The sequence below is a fragment of the Carassius carassius genome, chromosome 21 (genome assembly GCF_963082965.1).
Source record: "Carassius carassius chromosome 21, fCarCar2.1, whole genome shotgun sequence".
NCBI lineage: Eukaryota > Metazoa > Chordata > Actinopteri > Cypriniformes > Cyprinidae > Carassius > Carassius carassius.
The window spans coordinates 16,652,490-16,679,022 of NC_081775.1; the positions used below are offsets into that span (position 1 = coordinate 16,652,490).

Below are 26,533 nucleotides of genomic sequence, written 5' to 3' on the forward strand. Positions count from 1 at the left end.
TTTGGGTCAATGGCCTGGAAACTCCCCAGATCTTAATCCAATTGAGAACTTGTGGTCAATCCTCAAGAGGCGGGTGGACAAACAAAAACCCACTAATTCTGACAAACTCCAAGAAGTGATTATGAAAGAATGGGTTGCTATCAGTCAGGATTTGGCCCAGAAGTTGATTGAGAGCATGCCCAGTCGAATTGCAGAGGTCCTGAAAAAGAAGGGCCAACACTGCAAATACTGACTCTTTGCATAAATCTCATGTAATTGTTGATAAAAGCCTTTGAAACGTATGAAGTGCTTGTAATTATATTTCAGTACATCACAGAAACAACTGAAACAAAGATCTAAAAGCAGTTTAGCAGCAAACTTTTTGAAAGCTAATATTTATGTAATTCTCAAAACTTTTGGCCACGACTGTATATTCATGTGAATGAAAAATCTCAATACAATGATCAAATATTTAAATGGCCACTAAATCTTGAATATAAAGACATATAGTTCATATTATCGTATCACTGCAGAAATAACGTGTCTGATTATCTATAAGTTTTATATCAAAGTAAACATATGGCACGTACTTCAGTAGTACAGAAGTACAGAGAAACGTTCCCTATTTATTCCTCGAAATAATTATTTCTAAGTGTTAATATTCTGGTGCTATATATGTCTATGATGAACTCGGTGAACTTGCAAGGTGTCTCGTGTAATTGTGTCCGATTTGTAAACAAATCCTCTCCAGTCGATTCTGTTCAATGGATCTTTTGAATCACAACACTACTCTGAACGACTCGTTTACGAAATTAAAACATTTAAAATATTACATTGGATAGAACGTAATATAAATTATATTAAAACAGTATTCAATACAACAAAATATATCTAGGTTCTAAATGACCTTAATGTTTTGTTTTGTTTTTGCGTTGAATTACAGATAAAATTACAGGGGTCCCTGGCATATTACACGCTCTGTTTAAATGTGTTTTATTAAGGGGGTTCGAGCATATTTGAACGTTATAGCGTGTAATTTGCCAGGGACCTAGTGATTACGGGCATAAAATAATCGCCAAATTGTTTAAATACCCCGCCCCCAATGAATCATTAAAAGAACCGATACGTAAAAAGTAGTCGGGGTTCCTATCACTAGTCTCGTGTAGTGCGCATGTGCGGTGAGCGCGCGAATGCTGTTTAATGTTACGTAACGGTGCGTATGCAGACAACTACCTGCCCTCTTTCTGAGATATAAAACATATCAGTTTTACGAATAAAGTAACGATACCTAATTAATTCGTATCATAATCCAGCTTCATTATGGATAAGTATCGATCTCTCGTCACGTGGCCGGTGGCCCCAAAACCGCCTCTTTAAGGTTTCCTCAGGAAAAACAATGACCTCGTGCACCCACCAGAATACATTTGTATAACAGCCATATCTAAAATATCCCATAATAAACCCAACAAGCCCATTTGCGCAATTCCGCTGCCATTTGGTTGATACTTGAGCTGAAGGGGACAGAACGTGCATCGACGGGTTTGTCTCCTCTCGTTCTTCCCATTTTTCCTCCGTACACGGAAAGCTCCCTGCCCCCTGATCCCTCAGGCGCCCGGATGCACACCACCACCACCAGCAGCAGCAGCAGCAGCAGCAGTAGTCAGTCGGTCGGTCAGGCAGTCAGGACAAACATGGTCTCTAGAGCTGGAGGAAGCGTTTAGGAATCTCCGCGCTGAAATTCGCCTCATTGAAGCGAGGGCGCTTACACTGATCCCCGAAGCACGTTAAAGCATCCCCGGAGGACTGATTTCTCTTCTCGGTGAGTAAGAGCTGTGTCATTGACCGCTGTCATGCCGTCGATTATTCGTCAATGGATTAGATTCACGCGACAGGGAATATTTCCAGAACCACGCGCTCTGTAATAGGAAAAGGCCCGCGCTTTACTTTGTTACTCGCATGTGCAGCTACATGTCTTTGAGACGTGATGATATTTTCTTTAATGTGAATAGGATGGACTAACGTTACGTGATTTTTCTCAGGGTAAGATTTGTGCGAGTCTAATGGTATTATGCATTTAGCCGCTTTTTATTAAGCTTGGACCTCGTTTTACTGTGTCAGCGCTTTAGGTGATTTGCTTTAATTTGAATTGATGTATTTTGGTAAATGTCGGACTAGTCGGGCAAGAGCCTGTCGAGACAGCATGCAACGGGAATGTTGCGGTGATTTGAGACATGCACGTGATTGTCTGTTGTAGCATTTTGTAACGTAGAAACGATTATATTTACTATAAACTCTTTTTACACGATCCAGAACAGAATGTAGCACATAAATGCAGTTTATAGTTGAGCAATAACACACGAGCAGTAGTGCCTCGTGCCACATCTGTAATCACAGCTGTGGTAAAAATTCACTACCACAGACAGGAACTGTGATCTCGCTTTCAGTAATTAATTACAAGTAACAAAAAATATTTATGCTTGTAAAAGGTAAGTGAGACTCTAGTAAGTTGCATAAAACGGTCACCACATAATTTCTATTTTAAGGACCGATATTTTCATCAAAACACTGATTTATTTGTGAAATAAAGGAAATTCTTTGAATAGAAGTTGCAGTCCCTGTTATAAGTAACGTTGCCATGCAACATACATCAACTTTTATTTTAAATGAGCAATGATATGACGAATATGTTACTTTCTACCTTATTTTGCTAAGGTAAGGTATTTTCATTGAATGTTCGAGACTTCTGATTCATTTTCGCTGGTAGAAAAATAATAAATAAATATGATAATAACAGTGTCCAATGTCAAGCAGCATAACTGACTTAAAGATTATTATTTTTTCTTAACAGGTAAAATAATTAGAAGAGAATGACATTAAAAGTCTTGCACATTCAGATTACAAATCACCTCACCCGCTCTTATGTTTAAAAATAAGGTGCGCAACAATACCCATCCACTTTTTTTCAGCATCCTTATTAAATTTAAGCTGAAGACCATAATGGACAAATAATATGTTGTACCGTGTAAGCGTGTGAAATAAATGTCTAGGCTCCCTTCCTCATCTCCTACTGTATGTACTGATATATAATCATATCATAGGAGTGTACAATGTACAGTTAGTGTTCAACCTGCTCTTGATTGGAATATGTAGTATGAGAGATGAATAAGCAAGACTTTGAAATGATTCATTGAAATCGTATTCAAATATCCTGGTAGTCTCTCATGCTCTGTCTTCCTCACAGTGCTGATATCATTTAGTGGTATATAAGATTTCAGTCCTTTTATGGACCTATAAAACAGACTTCACCTGCCATTGAGGTCATACACTTCTCCACAGCTTTGAATGTGCAGAACGATGAATAATAATCATTGAATGCAAGATTGATTTGTATATTTTGTATTAAACATGTATGTAAGTGTTTATAACCACATGCAGAGATGATTGTACAACCTGTATTTCATGCCAGAACATCATGTACAGCAGCATGTGCGGTGTGTGTACATATTGTGATAGGATCAGACAGCAACAGTCTCTAAGTGTTTATGTAGCCAGGCCTGCATTTGATAAGTGTTTGCTGAGTTGTTGAACTTACTAAAAAAAGAAATGGTCAGGTTCAAGCCAATTTGCCTGTTTTTGGTCTTAGCGATTTATGAATTTATTATAAAGAACTATAGTAAACATTAACTAATGCAAAGAGAGTAAACAGTTTGAATTTTAAAGCCAGTTAAAATCTTACAGATGGGTGGTCGCTTTTCACCACACCACATTTTATATTTAATGGCAAATTTGCCCTGCAAAGGTGACACAGACACACATTGAAGTGTCTGTACACAGACTGTTTAATGCTGTTCAGAAGTAGAGGTCGACTGATACTGTTTTTTTGACAGCCGATGCTGATATTTTGGAAAGCAGAGGGGGCGATAGCCGATATGTGTGTGTATTAGTGATGCGCGGGTCAGGTTTTTTTCCAACCCGCGGGTCCCGCTTTTATGAAATTATTTGGCCCGCCCCGCAAATAAAGTAAAATTTCTTGACCCGCCCCGACCCACCCTGCGCATCGGGGACATCATAGAAGTTACGTTGCTACTTAGACCAGTTCGTATCGTAACCTTATCAATATAGGCTATAGGTAATTGCACTATGATGGTTCGTTCATGAACAAATCTTTTAGGTGAATGAATCGTTCTCGTTTACGTAATCCACTGACCATTGACAGTAAAAGACTCATTTCTCGTTCAATGAAGTTCCTTCCACACCAGTGTGCGAGCGTGGCGCTATTAGCAGCGCATGCGCAGCTCGTGAACAGCTCTGTGAACTGTTTCATCCTGTCATGCTTTTTTTCATATTTGTAATACAGAACATAACTCCACGTTTAATCCCCGATAAACCTTGTGCTTTGTTAATCTGAACAAAACTATTTATTTAATGTGATCATGCACACACTTTAATAAAGCCAAATCAGTTTTTGTCTGTAAATACGTTCTTTGACTTAAGACATAACACATAAGACACTCTATTTCGCCACCTGCTGTGGCGTATTTGTGTAATATGAAGAAATGGTCACTAAACGAATCAGTGAATGAAACAATTTGGTGAACGAACTGAAAATCAACAAATCTTTTGAAAAAATCAAAAGTTCCACCACTAAATTCCATGCAACATAAATGGATTTTTAAAAATGTTGTTTTTAGTGACCCGCCCCGCAATAAAGTGCCAATTTCTTAACCCGCCCCAACCCAACCCGCGGGTTATGAGACGACCCGCACATCTCTAGTGTGTGTGTATATATATATATATATATATATATATATATATATATATATATATATATATATATATATATATATATATATATATATATATATATATATATATATATATATATATATATATATATATATATATATATATATATTTTTTTATTCATATATAAGACATTTTAAATAATTTGACAATGGAGTAAAAATAAATGTGTAAAATAAACAAACTTATACTTTAGATGACTAAAGTAGTATTTTTCATAAATATTTAATAAAAATATAATTAAAAAAGGAAGTAACCACTTTAACCAACAGGGCACTCAGTATGCTGGGAAGTTTGTGTGCATTTGGAATCATATTTTTCAAATAACGCCAAGGTAACACAAATTTTACTTACAGCACACAGTGAAAATGACATGAATATGAACGTGAGCAAATGCATAAAGTGCAGCATAATTTGAAATCACGAGTTTAAAGTTTAAAACTTTCAGTTCACACGGACAGACCATCACACAGAGAATATGCGATCATGCTGGATACACACTTCACAAGATCTCACAGCTGGATTCGACTAAGTTTGCAAGGCTTGTGAAATTAAATATTCATTAGTCATTCAAAGATTTATTTAAATGAAATAAATGCCTATTTTCTAAATGTTGATGGCAAACAAGAAAGTATTGTAATGTTTGCCTTTCTATTACTAATAATGTAAAAGCAATCGTTATAATACTTTTTGTATACATTAATTCCTTTGTTTAACCCTTCTATCTGATTATTAGACATGCTTCTATCCTTGTTAGACAGAACTGTTAACAACGACAGTAAACAAGAGGGAGAGTGTGAGCACTGTGTGCTCTGGCGCTGTCACTCTCAGCGCCGTCAAAATAAAATTCCCACATCGGTCAAGCAGAAAAATGTATCGACCGTTGCCAATATTTGAAAAATGCCAAATATCGGCCTCGGCGATATATTAGTTGACCACTACACAGAAGTAGTATTCACACATTAGCTACAACTGTGTACTGTGATGCCAGGGGCTGAAGTGAATCAGAGCAGGCATAATTTATACAGTGTCTTTTTACACTGAATTTTAAGCAGACACAGAGCTGAGCAAGCCTACCTTGGCTCTGAAAAGATGCTCCAGAGAATTTTACCTGGGAATTTTTTTTGAATTTCTATCAGATATTAAACGGAAAGATTTTATTTACATTTTAATTGTATATTATTAATTGTCATTTATTTTTATGCTGAAAAAATTATTTATACATTTGTATAAGGGATAGTATATTTATATATACTACATATGTATATGGTAGTATGATGGCAAGTTACACCTTTAATTAAGAAATGAGACCGTTTCCACAAAACTGGGAGTAAATTGCCCATCTTCCATCCTCCATGTTCCCTGCTGCTCTTCTCACAATACTTTCCATACGCTCCCTCTGAGCTTTGAATGCCAGTACTCACAAGATAGCCTGTGTGTTTCCCCGACAACATTTGGCTTCTCGGTTGCCATTCTCAAAGGAGGGCAAGTTGCCCATTTACCATTCCCATTGCAGCACTAAAGGAACAATAAGTCATTGATATATCTGAGGAACTGCTGGGAGGTGCTCTTTAAACACAATGGCTAATTCTTTGTTAAGGGACATAATGGTGTTGTAAAGATGTCCGAACAGGTTATGGGACTGTTTGTAGCAGAGCATTGTGGCTGAACTCCTACCTAAGAGACATTTAAACAAAAACACATGACATAAGAGGGAGGAGCGGAGGTGACCACATTAGTCTCTCATTGTTTATGAAATAGTGGTGTTCTGAAATGTTTTTAAACAAACGTTTCTCGCTGTTTTGCTTCTCGAAGTGAAGTTATTGACTCATTAAACTATCATGAGGATGGATGGGTTTTTAAATGAAGTGCCGTGGCTCAATTTATGACCAGGTTAAGTGATGTTAAGAGTTTGGTTGTTGTTCCAAAATGAAATGCCTAAAATGCATATGGTTGCTCCTTGTTTAGGTTTTGAGTAACTCTAATTACCCCCTTCAGTAAATTTGGTGAAGGAATTTGCAAAGCCTCACCCTGAACTGCTGTTTACTTAAGGAAACAGAAACACCCTGTACATGCCCTTCTCGCCATCAAACAAGTCTGTGCTTTGCCAGTATGAACTTTAGTGTGTGTTAAGAACTGAAGAGGGTTTGTTTTCTCTTTTAGTCACATGGAAATACTTGACTGCTTGCTGTTGTCTGGCTGTCACCCCTCGGCAACTGGCACCAATCCCAGATGGCACTGTAGAACTGCTTGCACACACTGGGGTAATGGGTGAGAATTCGGACCTGTCAGTAAATGGTGCACAGGTCTATCATGTGTCTGACATCACTGAATATTTCAGTCTTGAGATTGCGCAATTGTTAAAAAATAAATAAATAAAACTGACGCACTGGGATAAAATGTAGATCTATAACCAAAGCACTGTAGTTCTCATTTCTCTTGGCATGTTAGGGTAATGTACAAAGACATGTCAGCAGTAGCCATGGGATGCCTCTAGTGCACTAGATGTTGCTGCAGGCACACTGTCACTGAGCCGTTAGAACATCATTTTGGCAAATGTGTCAAAATATCACCGAAATGACCGGGAGACTTACAGATGTTTTCAAAAGAGAACTCTTCCCTCCTTCAGGGTAAAAGCTAGAATGTTTGAAATAAATCTCACCTCTGAAGGAGTGGAATAAAAAAAACAAATAAACATCATTTTAAATTCTGGGGCTTTTAGTAGGGCTGCTCCGATCACGATCGGCCGATCGTTAATGCGCATCTCGTCAGTAAAGCCGGTTCTCTAATCAGCGGTAAATTCCCTCAGGTGCATGATTTCACATAGAGCAGCTGATCGGCCGATCGTGATCGGAGCAGCCCTAGCTTTAAGTCTGTGTGCCTGTTAGATTTAAGGCAAAATTTAAGCTAGTATATTCCCCCAAAATTACTGAACTTTATATGTTTAAAAATAAAAGTATATATAAAGTACTTCTCTGTAAAAAAAATTATTATTATAATATTATTAAAAATTAGTGCTGTCAAACGATTGATCGTGATTAATCGCATCCAAAATTAAAGTTTTTGTTTACATAGATTTGTGTACTGTTTATTTATTATGTATATATAAATATACACCCGCATGTTTATAATTGTTTTATATATTAAATGAATTTATATGTACAGTAGGTAGCCGTGTGTACCGTGTGTAGCCTATATTATTATATACTTTAATTATATTTATCCATTAGAATTCAATATTTTTAATTCTTGTTTTGTTCTGATATATTTGTTAAATTTAAAGGATTTGTTGTAAAGTGAAGGGAATTAAATATATCCTGTTTGTACATGATAACATTATTAGGCCAGCCGTTTTTATTTCTAAATGTAATAAAATGCAATTTATACATGAATTATATAATATAAAAAAAAAACATGCAGCAAACAAAAAATAGGTGATTTAATACATTAAAATTAAACCTATAGTAATTATAAGTATTATATACTTCAGAGCAGAGCCTGCTTTGTTTTTTCCATTGCATCTGAAAATGACTTCGTTCATCATTCACTTCACGCGCTCTGGCGCAGATCAGCCTCTCGCGATGCTCAGCTGTGGATAATTAAAGTTCATTTAGGCTATTTAACATGCACTGTGACATTTTACCATTTTTAATTTATAAACTCCTTGATATTTTAAAGTTAGTTTAATAGTATTTAAATTCAAGTTTAAAAATAGGTTTTAACTGCTAAATACCAACAACCATACTGCATGCGAATAAATAAAATGCATACTTTTTATAACATTTCATTATTCATAAAATGCATAACATTTCTGGTGTTTGGATTTGTACTTCAATATAATGAGCTCCAAGTTTAAGAATATACCTAGACTGGTTCTCTCTCTCTCTCTCTCTCTCTCTCTCTCTCTCTCCCTCTCTCTCTCTCTCGCTCTCTCTCTCTCTCTCTCTCCCTATTTAACAGCATTAGCTCAATAAAATACGTCTTCCTTCAGTTAGAATGAATGTTTTCCTGCTTGCTAAATGTTGGGCTCATGATCAATAAGATCAATAAGATCAATAAGCCTCAATCTGATTTAGTAAAGTCAAACCGCAGACAGTGAAGCTGCGTCTGAGTCCCGCGCGCTGTGAGGCGGGAACAGAGGATTCCGCTTGGTCTTAAAGGCTTCCGCAAACATCCACGGTCACAAATAACAATGATTTTCGTAAAATAATGATTAATTAATAATTGATGATTTGATATTATCATTATGGTCTTGTGAAAATAATAATATGGGCTGTGAGAATATAATGAATACAAAGAGTAGTGCTGCTGAGTGCAGGCATGTTTCAGCCCAGTAACACACAGTTCCTCAGAGCCAAAAAACAGACCGAATTCTGTTCAGCTGGAGGGGGTTGGGTTTTTGGGGTTAGTTATGTGTGGCTTGTGGGGGTCGAGATAAAGGTGTGAATTGCTCTTTCATATGGACAGTGTCTTATGAGGCTTTCAAAGTTGCTTAACCGGTTTATATAGGACTGTTGTTTTGGTTATAGACAAAAAAATGGTCTGTCCCCACGTAAGATTTTTCTAGTTCTAGTCGTTCATTTGTTATATTCAACTAATCAGAGGTTTATGTTAAATTTACATAATCAAATCTTAATATATTCCACGCTCAAGCACATGCATTAAGTTTGCCACAAAGTACATGCAGAAGTAGCCTAATAATTGTGAAAAATGAGACATTTTAATTATTTATTAATAAACAAATGTTTTCTTGTCTGTTGCAAGATGAAATTCACAGTGCTGGCTCTCTCCGACAGAGAAATGCAACATTCACAGATTGTTGAATGTTGAATATTAATGTGACCTGTCATTAATGCGAATTAATAATTTTTGCACAAATACTTGCATATGAATATTAATTCACATTTTGCATTACAACGAAAATTATTTTTTACATGCAATTATCCAAAATGAAACCAAACAAGATTTGTAATGAAGATAAAATAAATAAGAATAAAAGCTGCACATCTACCATCACACGTGCAGTGCAAATTTTGCACATATTTTACACACCTGCATTTAAATGCAGCTGCATTTTTTTTTATTCATTAAATAATATGAAAGCAAGTAGGGCTGGGTGATAAATCGATTTTATCAATTAACTCGAATTTGTAATTTACATCGGTTTGTTTGAATGAAAATCGGTTTTCTTTTTAACATCCACCGACGCACCACTCAGGCTCCCGTAGTTCAGAGTGGCTCAAGTGAGCGGAGAGGTGTGATTCTGATTGGAGCCTCCATCACGAGTACAATTCATGCCAACAGCCCGTAATATAACTGCATATTCAGCAAGAATTCATGTTAAACATATTTAGCTATGGCTTGATCAGGTTATAATGACTGCAATAGTCGAGCGGGATGTTAAATGCTATGAGTTTGTCTGTTTCTTTTACTGATTATTTTCGGGTTAAAGCATGATTTAAACAGATAAAGCACATTCACATGCAATCGCTTTAGCAATAATGCATTCAAACAAATGTAATCTTACAGTGCTACTACATTATCAGTAGGCTATTTGATTTTGAAATCTTGAAGAAATTAATCGATCTGTTTAGATAAAATAACTGACAAAAATGTACTGTTATTTTCCTCACAAACAAAATTTGCACAGCTGATGGGCTGGTATTAACAAAAAATAAATAATAATAAAAAATAATATATAATAAAAAATAATAATAAAATAAAGGTATTTCCAGCATTAAGGTAATAACATTACAGTTTTTTTTATCATCTTGTCTAAGTTATAAGTTTATAACTATATTAAAACTTGTTTTGAAAAAATTCTTTGTCATTTGAATATTGATTTTAAAATCGATTTAAATCATAAATCTGATTTTTTTTTTTTTTAGGCCATATGCTATCGCCCATCACTAAAAGCAAGTTAAGAAGGCTCCCTTTAAAATCACTTATGTTGTCAGTTTTTTACACCGTGTACATTTTGTTGATTATAATGAGAGATCTTGAGTTTAATCGTGAGGACGGTTTATTAATCCGTCCATTCTTTAGAGTTTCAAAGATTTAGCTAAATCGTGCAGGTTTAATTTCTTCGTTTCTTGTTTTAGGCTAATTAGGCATAATTAATGTAAACGAAATTATACAGCGCTTCACGTTTAAACATGCAACAATTTCTTAATCAGTTTACAGACAAATGTCTGTAAATAACACATAATTCATATAAATAATACTGCACACCTTTTAAATGTATCAAATCTAAAATGTCTAATATTTTAAAATATGTCTAATATCTAATATCTAAAATAAAATAATACCATGTAGCTTAGAGAAAATATAAGCACAGACTCAGGCTCAGGCTTGACATTTATCCTGCTTGAATTCATTCTAATAAATGCACATAACTTCATAAGTACCAAACTTTCATCTGTGAATATTACAAATTAAATATTTTAACTATAGTCTTTTTCTGTCATTTTCAGTGACTGAAGCAGTCAAATGTAACACATCAGTGAGGCAAAACTGACGTCTATTTGCGAAAATGTGCTGTGATGCACTTGTTTGATAACTTGTGGTTAAAGCGCCTCTCAGCGGTCAAAAGCTGCAAATGCACTTTACAGACGCCGCGGCGGCGGTACCCCCGGTGGTAAAAAGGGCCTTTAGGCTGTCTACTTAGTGTAATATAAATTATATAAAATATATACATGTAAATCCATACAAATATTTTAAAAATATATATTGTGTGTGTGTGTGTTTGTGTTTATATGTACATAATAAAAATACACCGTACACGCACATATTTTGTAAACAAAATTTTTTATTTTGGATGCTATTAATTGCGATTAAAGGCCTCCTGTAGTGAATCCATGCGTTTTTGTAAGAAAAATATCCATAGGTGCTACGGCGTCTGCATATGACAGATAATGGAAGTGAGAAAAAAAGTGTTTATTACGTTTAAAATATAGATATTTTTCTTACAAAAACACATGAATTTGCTTTTATTCACTCTTTGTAGCCATGTGAGGCACGTTTTACTATGGATGTGCATGCTTTATTTGACGTCTTGTGGACTGTTCAACTGCAACATCTGCTGACTGCAATGATAGAGCTTGGAATAGCCAGGAAAATTTTTAATATAACTCCGACTGGATTCGTTTGAAAGGAGAAAGTCATATACAACTAGGATGCCTCGAGGGTGAGTAAAACACAGGCACATTTTTAAACTAACCCTTTAATAAACCATTAACTATTACTTTTGCCTCAGACTCCTAATTTGCTGCTTATTAATATTTAGTAAGGTAGTTGTTAAGTTTAGGTGTTGGGTAGGATTAAGGAATATGGTCATACAGAATATGTGCTTTAAGCACTAATAAACAGCCAATATGTTAATGAAAGGCATGCTAATAAGCAATTAGTTAATAGTGAGAATCGATCCCTATACTAAAGTGTTACCCTTATATTATTTATAATTTGCTGACATTGACACCTAATCAAGGTCAAAACTTTTAGATATCGATCTCCATTTGTGATGGACATTGGTTACGATCATCTTTGGTATCTCCTTTGAAGGAACTTGAGTAAAATATCTCCGTTTTTTTTAAAATGTGTATACATATATAGCAGGGATGGAAATTAACTTTTTTGTCCACCGGCCACAGTGTCTGGTGGATTTCAAAATCTTCCAGCCACTCAATGTTTTTACTAGCCACTTTCTTGATTTTAACCAACAATGTGTAACTGCATGTGAAAATGAATACTACAAGATCTACAATACTTAAGCAGTTTATTTAATCTCAAGTCTCAATGAAATACTGACATTTTCTCTTTTAGTGATGCTCAAATGCTGTCTATCTAGGCAGCTTACTAGGTTTTGAAACAGCCGACTCTTGCTGAAGCAGCTCATTCTCTCAACTCTGTAGCCCAACGAGATGATACACTGCACTGAACTTTTTTAATGCACAGAAACATTTTTACGACATTCTAAACACTTTTCGTACGCATTAATAATGTTGTATTTAATTCCAAAGGAAAGGATTCATCAGTATCTGTTTGTGTAAGTGTATGATTTTTTTTATCTTATTTTTTTTTTGGTTGAGGGAACACGTGAGGAAAAGTCCTCTGTTCAACACAAAGAAATCTCGGCTCGCAAACTTTTACACCATCGACAAACGAACGCACATTAACTCCACCCACTACCGGAAACCCCAGCTGTTCTTAAAAGCTGACATCTTCCATAGGAACGCCGTTATTTTGACAGGAAAATACAACAAATAATATTGTTTAAATGTAGCATGTCAATCCCCCCTCTCTCTGTCTCTCTCTCTCTCTTTCTCTATGTGAGTGTGAGATGTCAGCAGTTATTAGACACGCGACCAATAAACACAAACTGTCCATATAATCTAAAATGTTGCGGAATGCTGGAGGAAAATGAACTTACCGGAGTTTGACAGAGACGTGACAGTATGCGGAAACTTGTGCTCGATAACAAATTCAACTCTTCACGCGATCTTGTATATCATGAGCGCGTGCTATAAAACGTACTGTAAATAACCAACAAATATATCACTCCGCCGGCGGTACTAACTTCAGCTGCAAACACTGTACTGGGAACAATGCTGCCGTTTCGAGCCCGGTTTACACCGCCCTTCTCCACGGAGCTGCTTCGGATGATATTACACTTTATTGCATGTTGTACACACACCAGGGATGAAAATTCACTTTTTTGTCCACCGGCCGGGTGAAACAGTATGTTATTTTTATTTACCCGCCACGGTGGCTGGTAGGTGAAGCGAGTTTACCCGCCACAACACAAAATCACCCGCATTTGGCTGGTGGCGGGTGCTAATTTCCACCCCTGATATATAGGTTACTATGCCACTTTTATATTAATTTTATCCTATTAATAAGACTTATTTTCTTTATTACAAATTGTGAACAGTTATCAGACTCCTAGATGCTCTGACTTTAAGCCCCACAGAAATTTTCTGAATGAACTGCATTTTTGCATTATTATAGTTTTTTGTTGTTGTTGTTTTGAATAAGGATTTTAAAAACTATAACTGCATTTCAGCCATGACTACTAATAGCATTTTAGCACCAAGCCAAAAATCGTGGTTCATGGCTGTGGAAAAAAAGGAACCGGTCATTTGTATTCATTTTTAATAGTAAATACGCCGGCACAGGAAGGAAACTGCACTTATCAAAGTCATTTCATGGGGTCTTTCATGACAAATTAGTTGCACAAGGCCTTTTCGTTGGCCTTTAGTAACCAACCACAGGTCTTAATTTGGACATTTATCGCACTGCGAGCAGCGTGATTGCATGACATTTAACAGCGTAACACCTCAGCTTTCCAAAACACTCAAGCTGGGAAACATGAATGGGAGCCTCTAAAATAATATTTTCCATAAACCGTCCACCAACCAGCATTTATTACTCACGCCAACACCACACAGACAGCAGAGTGCCCATCTAAAAATATCAAATTACTGCTTGGCACTCGAGGGGGAGTGGTGTGCACTCGAGAGGGTGTCTGTATACATTTTGTTCCTGTTCGTGTTCCTGTGAGGGTGTTTTGTATGTATTACAGTTGATGATAGAATATGTACACTGGCAGCTGGTTGCTCTCTTTTCTGAAGGGCCTCATGTGTCATGACTATTTCCAGCACCCTAGGGTCAGCTTAGGAAGTGAGCACCCTGCTATCAGTGCAAAAAAGCAGCTATTGGCAGACATCTGAAACCATCAATGTCTGTGCAGGGGTTATAATATAGTGGAGCATTGTTGATTTGGAGCACTTCTTTGATGTCGGATGAAGTCTTATGAGGTGTGAAAGCGTGAACATCAGGGTTGTGAATCTTTTACTGATTTGATTTATGATATTCTGTTTGATTTAGAATTTTAGATGCCAGTTGATTATTTATTTTACATGCCACTGGCCACCTCCTCCTCTGATTGATGCAGTTCAGTTGGCAGGTTTTTTTAATTGCATCAAAATGCATAAAACAAACAAACAAAAAGCTAATGTTTCATTCCACATCTGTGAAAAATTGGGAAGTAATATATTTTGGTATTTGGAGTCATATCAGTTATTAAATGGCTGATATTTAAGATTTTTTTTTTGTATTACATTTTTATTTGGGTTTGTTGATGGTTGTTCAATCATACATGTTAATTTCAATTTCCCCCCTTCACATTTAAATTAGCTAAGCTAAATTAGCCAGCTAAACCTCATTTAAAGTTAATATTTAAATACGCTATATAATCTATAATTTAACACCTTTAAATCTAATCATTAGCAAATCTCAAAATTAATATTTTTAATATTTCCTAATGCTACAGTGTACGTTATAATTTTCTCTTCGCATTTACAGTGGCTAGTTAAATTTTTTATTCTATTTATTTTAAGTTTAAAAAAAAAATACAGTACAGAATGGAATATATATTATGTATAATATCAGTATCAGTCGGTATTTTAAAATAAATGCATCCCCATTGTCAAATGAAAGCACCAGTATTTTGTAATGTTGTGTTATCTGACACAGTGGACACTGTAAACACACTAGCTATTGTTCTGTGGTTTTCAGTCTCTTTCCTCAGCTCAACAAAGAAAGAGAAAGACAAGTTGTTGTATTGCATTCTGTGCGTGTCATTTGCTTGTTTACGGATTTCTATTTGCAGATCACCCATATATTATCCCCCATGATGCCGGAGACCGCACAGACTTGTTTTGAGTAGCTTGGTGCCTCAAGTTGATAAAAGTGTTGTGTTGTGTTCTGAAACACTGCGTAATGTGCTGCCGGTATTGTGGTTGGTCTGTGAGTCAGGGCTGTGTAGATGTTAGAGCGATGATTCCCACAATTGCTTATGACAATGTCTGACAGGCTGTCATCCCCTTGTGACGGCACATGTTGGAGAGAGTGTTCCTGTAACTGCAGCTATCACCTATAGCTACTGTCTCAGCAGTGGATGAATGATTGTTACTGGAGGTTTGGCTATTTTAAGGACAGAGAGATAGACGACCTGTGGGCGAGTCGATCGGCTTTGGGGCTGCAGACATCCCTCAAGTCTGTGGTGTGCTGGAGAGGGTTAGTCGCTCTTCATGTTCTCTGGCTTTTGTTTTGGTCTGAGTGTTTAGATGAAGAGAGGTGGGCTGTGAAGGAGGGGGCACATGATAATGATATCATCATCCTGAAAGCACTGATTGTTCCAAACATTGCAAGAAAGAGAAAGACAGAGAAACAAAAACGAAAGGGAGGCATAGAAATCTTCAGCTTTTATTTCCAGCAAATTTCTCAAATCACAAATTTTAGTATGTGACATCAGCTTATGCATAAACTGAACATGTTTGACAGACATTTGATGAACAGAAAGGTAAACTTGAGTTATTGAACAAAGGGGAGGGTCAATATAAAAAGTGCCAGTGAGTATCTTGTGTGGACAGCAGCAGCGTGCGTCCTCATGGACTCTTTGCCAGATCTAGCTGTGAGATGTTAGTGTACTCTTCCACCAAGGCACTTGCGAGTTCCTGGACATTTCTGTGGTGACACATTGATGAATACGTGTGGTTTGCCACTCCAAGGTTGATCAGCTGTCATTCCTGTTTTCCTGTAGCACTCTAATGCGTCCTACATGACCGACATTGCAGTTTATTGCTTTGGCCACATCTGCAGCCCTCATGCCTCTCTGCAGCAGGACTATGGCTTGTTGTGCTACAGGTGATCAGGAATCCTGGGCATCTTCTGATGTTTGTTATTATAACTCTGACATTTAAATTCTACCCGTTAACCTTTAGTGACTTAAAGGGATAGTTCACCAAAAAATAACAATTCTGTTATTAATTACTCCCCCTCATGTCGTTCCCAACCCATAAGACCTTTATTCATCTTCGAAACACAAATTAAGATATTTTTTGTGAAATCCGACAGCTTTCTGACCCTGCATAGACCGCATGCCATAGACGCCTTGTAGGGCTGGGATAAACGATTATTTTTTAAATGATTAATCTAGCGATTTTTTTTTTCCCGATGCATCGATTAATCTAACGATTAATTTTTCAGACCGATTTGATTTCGATTATCTCCCCATTAATTGACTACTAACAATTTATACATGTTGATTTACATATCTGAATGAAAAAAAAACATAAATTCCTTAACATTGCAATATATGTTTATTGCTCTTAAAATTACAAAATAAAAGACTGACTAAGAATGCATTACTTTGCACTTGTATAGAGATAGCATTCAATAAAACCTTGAAACCTTGAAAACACATAGCTTACTGAAACAAGTAGGGCTGCAACTAACGATTATTTTGATAATCGATTAATCTGTCGATTATTTTTACGATTAATCGATTAATCGGTTTATGTACTTATATTTTAGTTTTTTCAATTTTTCCCCCCAAAGTAAATTATTAATAAAGGGTCTTTATCATTCAGCATAGATTTTTAAGAGATTTTAATAATTTTGCCTTGTCATATCCTCATCACAAATATACCTGGAGTTGTTTTATTATGTGTTAGTGATCCCTTGTCAAACTCTTCTGCAATCAAAACACTGACCCATACTCTAGCAAATTTCACAAGATTTCAAATAATGTTTTCACCGTGGCAGTCCTTAGAGCTCCTAAAGTAGTTTAACATCCCGAACAAAGCTTATTAAGGAATCTTTCAGAACATATTTTCACGAAGAATAAGGATAAAACAGAATAAGATTGCAGTGCGTTGTATTTTATTATTAACTGGGAAACAGCTTTATAGCTTATGCTGTGAAATTGTAAACAATCCTTCGAATAAAGTGCCAATGGCATGAAACCTGAATGGAACTCACAATTTAAAGTAAAATCCATCAGAAGGTTGTCCAGAAAAAACGGACACACAAAAAACCTGCTGTGTGAAAAAGAGCAGTGAATACTTAGGGAAAAAAAGTGCATTTCAAATATCTTTAAACATTTACCTCTCTCGTTCAGTCATAATTAGGCTGCACGACTGAATTATGAACTGGTAAACGACAAACTGATCACAGAACATGTTTGTAAAGCTTTAAATGTTAACTGTTAAAAAGCAATGTTATCAGCTTTTACAACTAAACATTTGCAAACAACATTGTACTGGAGAATCTGCACAAATAAAAGGCTTAGGGGCCGTTCACATATCGCGCCTAAAACGCTAGGCGCACCCATAGACTGTGCGCACCGCTTTCTCCTCCTTTCCAAAGCGCTCGTGCAGAAGCGCCCCTGAGGCGTCTGCCTTTGCTAAGCAACCATGACGTGCTCTCTCCTTGAAGACGCGGAAATTTCAGCAAAGGATAAATGGATTTGCAGCTCTAAAAATCGCTTGCAGTAGCTCTGCTACTAAATTTATTTCAAAATGGGAATCCATATACAGCTATGATCAGCTGTTCCTTCATCTTGGCTGAGCTTTTAACGTTGTTACGGGAAAGGATGAAGCTGATTATTTAGTTCTTGTCACATGACCCGCGGTGCGCTTGCTGCATTCTGAAAAGTTGAAATGTTTTTAACTCGATGCGGTGTGCACGCGCCTGGAAAAACGGGTGCGTCGCGACCGCGTCGCTTCCATTATGAGCTTCCTACACTGGAAATAACGAACATGAGCGCGCAAAAGACGCGATATGTGAACGGTCCCTTAAACAGTTCAGTAGTGCAGAGTTTACAGGTTAATCTTCTTTTTTGAAGGCTCAAAATAAAGTACTCCTGTTGAATGCTGCAGAGACGCCGTTCGGGAAGCACGTGACATAAAACGAGGCCAGCTATTGGCTATTCGCTACTTCTCCTGTTGTACTGGCTGAGTAAATCCTCCGGTGGCTCATTACTGCCACACTTTGGTCACCGCAGATCTGAAATATGCACGAAATAAGCCGCTTACGGCAAATAAATTATTTAGCAACGAATCGATGACTAAATTAGTTGACAAATATTTTAATAATCGATTTTAATCGATTAAATCGATTCGTTGTTTCAGCTCTAGAAACAAGCTTACTGAACACATAGGGCCTAGCTTACTGAAAAAAGAAGTTCTTTCAGATGAAAACAACAACAACTTGATGTCTAGTATTCAATAAAAAAGGTCACCCCAAAAATACTTGTTTAGAGCAATTGAAAGAATACAGTATGTAAATGTAAACTTGAGGGCTTTAAGCTAATACAGAGAGTGCTTTTACAAAAAAAAAAAAAAAAATAACAGTGGGAGCCAGCAGCCTGTCATGGAGAAAAAAAATCTCAGAATGCTCCACGTGAAACTTTGGCGTTCCGCCCTTTTTCTATCGTGTCTAATGATTTTGGTTAATATGCACAAGGGAGGGAGAGAGAGCGAGAGCGCTCGTGTAGTTTGAAGACTGTGAGTGCGTGAGCGCGCGTGAAACTTTGGTGTTTCGCCCTTTTTCTATCGTGTTTAATGATTTTGATTAATATGCACAAGGGAGGGAGAGAGCAAGAAGCGCTCGTGTTGTTTGAAGACTGTGAGTGCGCGCGCAGCCAGGGCTCTCTCTTGTACGCGCCCTGTCACTGTCACTCACCGATCAAATAAGGCTTTGACAGCCGCCAAAAAGAAAAGATCAATGCAGAAAAACCCCTGGATTGGTTATATAACGTTGGACAGAATGTTGATCCGGCCATCGCGTATATTAAGCGCATATAAGGTAAACGTTTTGCAAACGTTTTTTAGAGAAATAAAAACAGGTCGATGAATCGATGCGCATATTTTGCGTCGACGTATTTTTTGCGTCGACGTCATCGATGACCTCGACGCGTTGTCCCAGCCCTAACGCCTTGGTTACGTACAGTGAAAAGCATGCGCATGTGTTGTGGTACTCTACATAATGGCAAATATTTGGGTGAACTATCCCTTTAAGGACTTATCCACAGGTGCATGTACATTAATTGTTTATGGTTCATTGAACAAGCATTAAAACATTTATCTAAACTCTTTTCAATAAATTAAAATAAATAAATCTGTAAAACTTATTTGGAGTTTTAACAAATTATCTTTAAAATACAGCATTCTGAAAAAGGGATGTGTGATTTGTTGTTGAGTTAATATATAGCTATTTTTGCACATTTATTTTATAAAGATACATTCTTCACACAGTTCAATTATATTTAGAAGTATAATATATAGATATATAAATATATAGCTCTAGAATAATTTTCAAAATAAATATTGAATTATGAATGTTGGGGCTGGGTATCGATTCAGATGTTCCATATCGATTCGATTTCGATTCACAAGCTCTCAAATCGATTCGAATTCGATTCTCGATTCGATTTTCTAATAGAGCTGTAATCGGGCCTTAAAAGTTAAGCCCGACAGGACCCGAGCCCGACAAGTACATTTTGATTGACAGGTTTTTAAAAGCCTGAACCCATTTACAAGCCTACATTATTCAAATGTATGCACGAACGCAGCTCTTTTGTGTTTTAACATAATTTATACTAACGTAATAATGTAATAGGCCACTTGGAAGTTTGAACAAAGAAATAAAATAAGTCCTCTGTAACATCGTAATATCTCAGCACTCTATAAATAGCATAGGCTCATTTAGCATATTAATAGGCCAACGCACCAATAAAAACAAGTCTTTCTTAAAAAATTGAATTAAGATAAAATCTAAATTAAGATGGGTATTTGGCAATAACGAAATTAATTAAGATAAAGGCTCTGCCGGATTTGCTTCGCCATAGCAGCTGACATAATAAAATAATAATGCCAACATTAGCTTATATAGCCTACTCTGTCTACATTATGCATTTAAGACTCAATTAATATTTAGTTATTATTTGAAAAAACTTTTCCTCCACAAAAACACGTAGGCCTTACCTAATCTTGGTGAGGAAAATGATTGAATTCACTGTAGATGGCTTCAGCGCGTTCCTGCGTTCACTGATGGCGCGTCCAGCAATATAACCCTCTGGCTCATTATTCGAGGATTCTCATCATAAACAAGGTCAAAACTTTTCCAAACCTCAGACTTTGCTTTAGTTGCTGGTGCTACCAAAACGTAATCGTCAGAGGCAAGCCTCCGTTTCAACTACTCAGCATCCATTTTTCGCATCTTTCTGGCGCTAATCGAAGCACATTACATGACTGCTCATTTACCGCACAAGCCCGAGCCAGTGTAAAATGATATAAATGAAGCCCGAATCGAAATTAAGTCCGATTGGGTTCGGGCAAAGATCTTAAATTCTATTTTCTATACTTGATTCTCGATTCAAGTCAATGAATATAGATTTAATACAAATACTATATGTATAAAAAAGAACAGTGAACAGTCCACAACACTATTGTCGTCGTCTTGCTTACGAAATCTAAAATGCTTCCATACCTCTGACTTTTTATCTGAAGGTGGCATCAACGTCGACAAAGCACCTGAAACCCTTTAAGCCAGTGGTTCTCAACCTTTTTTTTTCAGCCGGCCGCATTATGGTCCAAGTACAAGTCTCGCGGGCCGCACGCACATTACGTCACCAATACAAATCAACCTGATTTATAATATTATAGCCTAAATATTATGATATCTAATCAATTAGATTCATTGAAATAAATAAATAATTCTACTACACCTGACTCTGTCGGGAGCAGAACAATTTTGTGAAATTCGGCTCGATGTAGTAACATCACAATGAAGTTGCGATTGTAAAGCCTGTGTTTCCGCATGAGTAATCCATACGCTGATGGTCCGCTCTGCAACAAACACGTGAACAAGCAATTGCCCAGAATCATTCCACATCGCTGTCTTTATATTCTTTATTGACGGATTGCACAGGTTCGATTGGCAATGAGCTTCTTCACACTGCCTGAACATGTGCAATTGTGCTTTTGAAGACTACTGACCATGCGCACCTGTCCACGCGGTCATCTGCTCAGAGCCTCGGCACACACTCTCTGATGGCGATTTTTACGTCACGCCTTCCTAGCGGTCCATAGCAGACTCGCGGACGCAGAAAGTATTAGAGGCTTTAAGATGCAGTCTGTAAGACGCGCACGGGACATGACTTGATGCGCGACATTGCAGAAAATGTGCGTTCACAAATGTAGCCTATGTTGATCCAAATATGGAAAGCACTTTCGAATTTAATAATATGAGGTTCTCTCCAGAGATGTTTTGCCACATTTCTTCAATTAAGGATGATTGCTGCGTAGTATATGGTGTTTCTGTTTGCTTGAACTTCAAGTGAATTGCAAGTTTTGTGTGTGTGTGTGTGTGTGTGTGTTCAGCATATGTTGGGCCGCATTTGAATTCGTGACGGGCCGCGGGTTGAGAACCACTGCTTTAAGAACTGAATGAATGAATGACGGGTTCGTTGGTAACATCGCACAAGGCACATAAGAGGGTGACATCTAGTGGAGAAGATTTGTAATTAGATTAACGCTAATCTTCTGTTCAATGTCTGCGGAAATAAATATGGAAGAATCTATTTTGAATCGATCACATTTTAAAAAACAATTAATAGAAAAATCGATTTTTTTATCCAACCCTAATGAATGTAAAAGTTATGATATTAAAATTATATATATAAATTTTTTTTTTATTATTATTAATTTAAAAACTCTTTTGTTGGGCGCAGTGAAAATGTTGACAAACAAGTAGAAATCAGTCAGAAGTAGTAAAAGCAGATACATTTTTACTTTTGATTAAGAATTAAAGAAACTTTACTTTTGAGAAAAAAAAAATGTATCCACTAAAAAGTCATGCAAAAAAGTGACTAAAAAGTCATGCAAAAATAATTCAAATTCATTGGTTGAATGATGTGGGAGCCCTACATAAGAAGATGAGAATACTGTGAGACACATTCATCCTTCAGTCAGTCCAGCCGTTCTAGGGACCTAAAATGCAAATTAACAGCTGCAATTATGTCTATATACAACACATATTTTTTCGTCTTTTTGGTTATTCTTGTATTGTCTGATTAATAATAACTGATATTATTATTACTAATAGGACTATTATTATTTGGTTTGGTTCTGTTTGTTTTGCTCTTATGTATTGTTAAAAATAATAATTACATATACACTGTATATTTTATTTTATTTTTTTACATTAGCTGTGTTTTCCCCCATACAAATGACATGCCATGGGAGTTTGCATATCCCATAATATTGGTAATACTGGCATATTTTACAATACTGTGTTTGTCTGCTGCTCCACTCTGAGGAGAGAGATTTGTGGCGTTTTTATTTTTTTTGTAAATTTACCTTTGGTTATGTGTGTTTATTTGATGCTACACTCCTTTTAGAGAGACGTAATGCAGATATAATAGAGCCAGCAGTCAGTGTATACACCACTGAATGTCCTTGGTATGACTGCATGCCTTTTCCTGACAGTAAGAAATGATTCACTGACCCCTCCTCTTCTCTCCTCACTCGGATTGGCTTGATCTCCCCGTCACTCCTTTTTCCCCATGCTGCATTAGCCAATCAGAACTGCCGCTCCCGTTGAAAGCGAGTATGATTGGCTGGCTGGCCTATGATGCTGCTGCCTGTCTTTAAGAAGCAGTCTAGACTGCAGTGACCGGTTTTTCAATGAGAATCGAGCTGCTGTTGTCCTGCAGCACGTCTGACTTTCATTTGGCAGTTCCTTATACTACATTTTACAGAACATTGTGATCTTTTCTTTGTCTGAATCCAGTCACCGGTCTCATTGCTCCTCTTTCACTGACATAAGTCAGCACATCAGCTGGGCATTTTCCCATCATTTCATTCATGATCCCTCACGTTTAATCTGTTCATCTCCCATTTTTCCAATTATTTTCCGACCCCACTTTACAAAAAAAGAGGGAAAGCTCTGAGCACTGCATAGCCTGAAGGTGAGTACTCTTGATTAGAGTTTAGAGTGCTGCAGTCATTACTGATGCATTTTACTGCACTCTCCTTTCTTCTTGTGTCGTGTCTCATGCAACAGGTTCGGAATGTTCCTCATATACTGGACAGGGCATGTCATTGTCAAGGGGTATGCTTTGTAAAAACTTGCCAGTATACATATTATTGTAATTATTATGCGTAAAAGGACCCACACATCTCCCTACCTGTGTTTAGCAATCAAAGTATCAGCTGAATGTTTTTAATATTCAGATTTAGTATTATGGTAATATTCTTCTCCCAGTGCTTGTTTTGTGCCTTAGGGGTTTATAGTGTTGAATATCCTATTGTGTCATAAATTGAATTTTATGAATTTTTTTTTACATCCATGTAAATCTATTAAATGCATAATGAACATTTGAGCCTAGAGGGTTTAATAGTTTTTGCACACTATGGTTTATGAAATGTATCCTTGCCAATTTAAGTTTGTGTGTATATTTTATGTTTTTGCTGTTGATATGGGTCCTTAAAGAGACGGTTCACCCAAAAATATGTCATCATTCTGTCATCATTTACTCACTCATCATCTGTCACTTTTTTCACTCATCATTTACTGTTGATTCAAATCTGTATGACTGACTTTCTTCTGTGGAACTCGAATGGGTTTCAGTGGTAACCAACACTAAATAGCAGAATAAAGGTAAGGGAAAGGGTAGGAAAATGATGACAGAATCTTAATTTTTGGATGAACGGTTCTATTAAGTATGTCTTGAAATGTCGTGATTTTATTTATTTTTTTGTTCCAAACCGAGTGGATTTCTCAGATTTAAAAGGTCAAACATATAAATTAATCTTGAAATAAACTGATATCAGTTTAATCTCTTTGAACAAGTTGATTGTTTTTTCCTGACGCGAATCAGTTCAACTATAGTATGAAAAGTGGGCTTTGACCAGAGCTGTCAACAAATTAATTGCTAAATCTGTTACACAGACTGCTAAAGCGCTGAAGGGCCAAAACCAGTAGACCTCAAATTTCTGAGAGCAGCAGTAGCATCTAATTTCATCCAAATTGTCTCAGCTTATCGCCCTTTCCTGGTGTCACATGGCTGGATCAGTATTTTGGCTTTGCATCAGTTTTGCCAAAATGTGTCGTAACCATTATTAGTTCTCAAATGCAGACCTCTTTAAAATCCATTGCTGCTATTTAGCATGCATGAGACATTAATGTCTCAAAAGTGCTTTATTTCCTGAAAAAACCAAGAGGGTCTGGCTGCAGACTTGCACTTGCACTCTCAGACTTGCACTCTCAGACTTGCACTCTCAGACACTTGCACTTCCGCTAGTGACATCACTTGCAGTCTTTATTTTTTATTTAGTTGAATTTTTTATTACTTTTTGTTTGAATTTCCCAACATTTTATAACAGTAGCCAGGTGGCGAAGACAAGAAAAAAGAAACTAAATTACAATGTCACTTGCAATCGCTACTTGCACTCTCCGCTACCTGCGACACTTGCAATCGACACAAATCTTGCATGTTGCCAATGGAGACAAGAAGCTGTTGTGGTGATTTAAACGATTAAAACTAATTTAGTACTATAACGTACAGGGTCCTGCAAGAAAAAGACAAGACCGGCAAATCCGTGGCCACAGAACATGCAGAATATGAATGTTTGCACAAAGTCTCTCGCTAAGCATTTTCCTCCCGTAGAAAAACATAAACACTTAACATGGCATAATGTATTAAAGATGCTATTAAAATATCAAATTTAATATACAGTTCATTATTTTAATGAATACGCATATAGTATTTTTCTCACATACCGCAAAATGTGGCATAATGGACTAAGATGATAAAGGCCAAACTCAATATGCTTCTCTACATTATTAAAATACATTAAAATGATTAAAATACAAGCAGGTGAGCCCAGAATAAACGCAACACGCAAAAATATTCCATATAGAATAAACTGTCTACAGCTCGTTTATATCACTGTCTTTGTCCATTAAGCTACATTGTGTTTTATTTATAATGATTTTCTATAGGAGGAAAACGTTTAATGCTCAATTTAATGCACTGCGTTCTGTACTTGTACGGAGTTGATCCTTTTAAAATCATTTCATAATGAACGTTTATATTTGCTGGTCTGTATATACGTTGAGTCAACAACAAGACACATAGGCTAGGCCTACTGAATTGTCTTTATCATATTAGTCTGTTATTAAGCCACATATAGCGTTTTGCTGTATGGGAGAACAAAGTTTGCGCATTGTGTTCATAGCCATCTGCTAGCCTTGTAGTACATTGAATAATAACTATATATCGAATTTGGTCTTTTAATTGAACTTAATGTATTTTAATACATTATGCCATATTAAGTGTTTATTTTTTCTACAGGAGGAAAACGCTTAACGAAAGACTTTGTGCATTGCGTTCATATTCTGCATGTTCTGTGGCCACGGATTTGCCGGTCTTGTCTTTTTCTTGCAGGACCCTGTACGTTATAGTAGTAGGCCTACTAATTTAGTTTTAATCGTTTAATCACCACCACAGCTTCTTGTATCGATTGGCAACACGCAAGATTTGTGTTGATTGCAAGTAGAGATCGGCCGATATGGGTTTTTCTATAGCCGATGCCGATGTTTAGAGGTCAGGGTCAGCCGATGGCAGATATGTGCTGCTGATTTTTAGGGCCGATATCTTGAAGTTTTCCCCTTCATTTGCATGCTAAAATGTCACAATAATAATAAGTGGATGCACAACATTTCTAAACTTATCATCATTTATTGAGCACTGACTTGAACCATCTCTCGAATCTTAATTTTGTGCACTGCACGGTATTAAAATAAAAAATGTATCCAAAGTTAACCAAACAAAATCAATAAACTGACCAAGTATTAAATATATAAAACAGGTAATATATATATTTATATATATATGTATGTG

At 36.6% G+C, this 26,533-nt stretch overlaps 1 protein-coding gene across 4 annotated transcripts in view; it reads left to right on the forward strand.

The window, feature by feature from the left end:
* The first annotated feature begins 1,347 nt into the window (after positions 1-1,347).
* Positions 1,348-26,533, forward strand: part of LOC132097653 (sodium-dependent phosphate transporter 2-like) — a 46,842-nt gene continuing 21,656 nt past the window's right edge. Inside the window, exon 1 of one of the 4 annotated variants that reach the window (XM_059503512.1) lies at positions 1,348-1,798. The gene's annotated coding sequence lies outside the window, so the exon portion shown is untranslated. Of the gene's footprint in view, positions 1,799-23,358; positions 23,597-26,533 lie in introns of those variants that run through there. The other 3 variants (XM_059503515.1, XM_059503511.1, XM_059503513.1) reach the window with 3 other exon arrangements.